The sequence below is a fragment of the Pseudorca crassidens genome, chromosome 1 (assembly GCF_039906515.1).
Source record: "Pseudorca crassidens isolate mPseCra1 chromosome 1, mPseCra1.hap1, whole genome shotgun sequence".
Classification (NCBI taxonomy): domain Eukaryota; kingdom Metazoa; phylum Chordata; class Mammalia; order Artiodactyla; family Delphinidae; genus Pseudorca; species Pseudorca crassidens.
In genome coordinates, this window is record NC_090296.1 from 148,317,306 (window position 1) to 148,320,305 (window position 3,000).

A 3,000-nucleotide genomic window follows, 5' to 3' on the forward strand; every position below is an offset into this window, starting at 1 on the left:
AAAGAAGAAGTTGTCATGAACTTAGGGAGAGGGAATAATTTAGTCCTGACTTTCATCATCCCTCCAGAACTAGATGAAGGAGTAGACCAGTCAATCGGTTCCTAGGGCACTGATCCATCAGTGGTACCAACACCACACCACTGTGGCAGATAGACCCTAGGGTGGCTCCAGTTATTGAAGAGTTTATGTTCACGTCTATAATCACCTCCCCTTGAATGTGAGTGAAACCTGTGACTTGCTTCAAACTAATATAAAATAATAGACTATAGTAAAAGTGACAAGATGTTACACCTATCATCATGCTACAGTGCGTGTGTGTGTACGTACAAATATATTCAAGAGTGATTCTCCATTGCTATTTAAAAAAAAATGAACGTGTTTTTATTTCTCTTATGATTTAAAAAAGGTGAACATTCTGTAATTCAGCCACAGCTTTTATTTCCAGGTGACTTCTTCATTGGGTCTCAGTTCTCTTTTATGTAACAGATTCTTGTTGCAGAAGGCAGTTAGCTTTTCACCACTCTGTCTGTCTAGAGGACATTCAAAGACAAATCCAATAGGGACAAGAATATGTACCCAGTGGTCACCCACAATCGGAAGTAAGTTCATCATGAATGCTGCAGCTTCGGACGCAGCAACCACCCCATGACCAAGGGCAGTGGCCTCCATTGCCTTTTTTTTTTTTTTTTTTGCGGTACGCGGGCCTCTCACTGCTGTGGCCTCTCCCGCTGTGGAGCACAGGCTCCGGATGCGCAGGCTCAGTGGCCATGGCTTACGGGCCCCGCCGCTGCATTGGCACGTGGGATCTTCCCGGACCGGGGCACGAACCCGCGTCCCCTGCATCGGCAGGCAGACTCTCAATCACTGCACCACCAGGGAAGCCCTCCATTGCCATTTTTGAATAAGTAAGCTTATTACTTACTAGAGGGACCACGTGACAGGGAACTGGGAGCAGCCTCTAGGACCTGAGAGAGACCGATGGCCAACAGCTAGCAAGAAGGCGGGGAGCTCAGTCCTACAGCCATGAGATGAATATTGCAACAAACTGGGGAAGTGGATCTTACCTTGAAGTGGATCTTACCCCCGTTGAGCCTCTGGTGAGATCCCAGTCCTGGCTGACACCTGGCTTTCCACCTGGAGAGACCATGAAGTAGAGAATCCCGTTACGCCGTGCCTGGATTCTAGCCTACGGAAAACGTGAGATAGTAAGTGCGTGCTGTTTAAGCTTCTGAGTGTGTGGTCATTTGTGATGCAGCAATGGAAAACTAATGCAACCATGGAAGATGTGACAAAGATGGAGAAAACTGTATTCGCCAGAGTTCATTCACGGGGAGTAACAAGTATGGCCGGAAGAACTAATGTCATGAGCCACTTAGGTTTGGGGTTAGAATCTTCAGAAGCAGGTTTGTTTATTGTCTTATAAGAAGGGTAGGCCTAGTTACTGAAGGGGCTTTGTTTTGCTGAGTGATCTGTGCAATTTCAAAGTCAGAAGTAAATTACTCAGAACAGTAGAGAAGACCCTGCTTGTTGCCCACCACCCACAGACTTCTCTCCCTTTCCCCTGCAGTGCTCAGACTGTAAATAAATGGATGTAAAACAAATATTTAAAGAACATTATTTCTGAAGGGTGACAATGATTAGTTTCCCTGGGACACCCACATGTTTTGATCTGGCTTTACAGGTGTTGTTAAGGTCACAAGGTACACCCAAAGTCACACCTGAACTGGGTCACCAAGAACTCAGGAGAGCCCACCCAGTTCATGTTGAGGTCCCATTTTCCAGTGGACTGGGGTAGGTGGAGGAAAGCTTATATCTCCAAAGAACAGCCTCGCAGTCTATTCCAAGATTAGGTCTCTGGGAACCTCCCACCTTGTGCTATTTCTCGAGTAGGGGGCTTTCCCTATACACTAACTTTTTCTACTGGGGTATCTGTTTAGGAGCTAAATTGTTTTTTGTTGCCTACAGAAAATGAAAGATACTGAAGCTGATTGGTTTTCCTGAGGCACAGAGTCTCTTTCCCCAAGTAACACTGAATCATTTACTTCCAACAACCCCTTCTCTTAGTCTGTCCAGAGTGAGGTGAAGACTAATAGGCAGAGTTTCCAAGAACAGTTCCTTCTCATCGACCTGAAATTCTTGTTACTTTCATTTGTATTGTTTTATTTTCCAATGCAACAGTAACACATACCTAGAGCAATACAACTCAATCAATACAGACATGAAATGTGAAAGTTCCCGTTTATACCCTGTACTCCCAATGAATCCCACTGCTATGTGTGTACGTACAAGTACACACACTCGAGAAGAGGTTTTATATATAGAATTGGGACCATTATTTATATTTATTGCTCTGCAAATTCTTAATCTCTCAACGAAATGTCTCAGATGTCCCATTGCCAGTTTGTAAAAGCCTACCTCATTCTAATAATAATAATAATAATAATCTGTGGATTATTCTGTTTTAAGAATGCATCAATATTTATATCACAATTTCTTTATTGATGAACATTTAGAGTTTTCCCTATTTTTCTCAATACAGAAATAAGAATCTTTATTAATCTTTATACCCATATGCAAATATTTCCTCAGGATGGATTACTTTGTTGAATTGTGGAGTCAATAGGGTACATATATTTTACATTTTGATAGATAGCTGCTAAATGGACCTTTGTGAAGATTGTACCAATATACACTCACTTATTAGAGTGTGAAGATACTTGTTTCCCCACCTGCTTGACCACACTGGATATTATCAACCTTTTAACATTTTGCCAACATGGGTGAAAAATGAAATCATCAACTTGGCTTCTTCATCCTCGGTCTTTCCTTCTCAAGTTTCCCAACCGGGTGATGAACTTTCCTTTCCTCTCCTCTTCTGCTCCAAAGAGAAGTGGTCTTATATAATTATCATGTATAAATTTATATTTAAATTATATTTACTAGATTTCCTAATTCTGAATCTTTCTTGTATTCTGGGGACTGCATTTTGGTTGCCATATT

General features: G+C 42.1%; 1 pseudogene; it reads right to left on the reverse strand.

Annotated features, from left to right (window-relative positions):
* Positions 1 to 435: 435 nt before the first annotated feature.
* Positions 436 to 639, reverse strand: LOC137202914 (NADH dehydrogenase [ubiquinone] 1 beta subcomplex subunit 1 pseudogene; annotated as a pseudogene).
* Between the last annotated feature and the right edge of the window lie 2,361 nt (positions 640 to 3,000).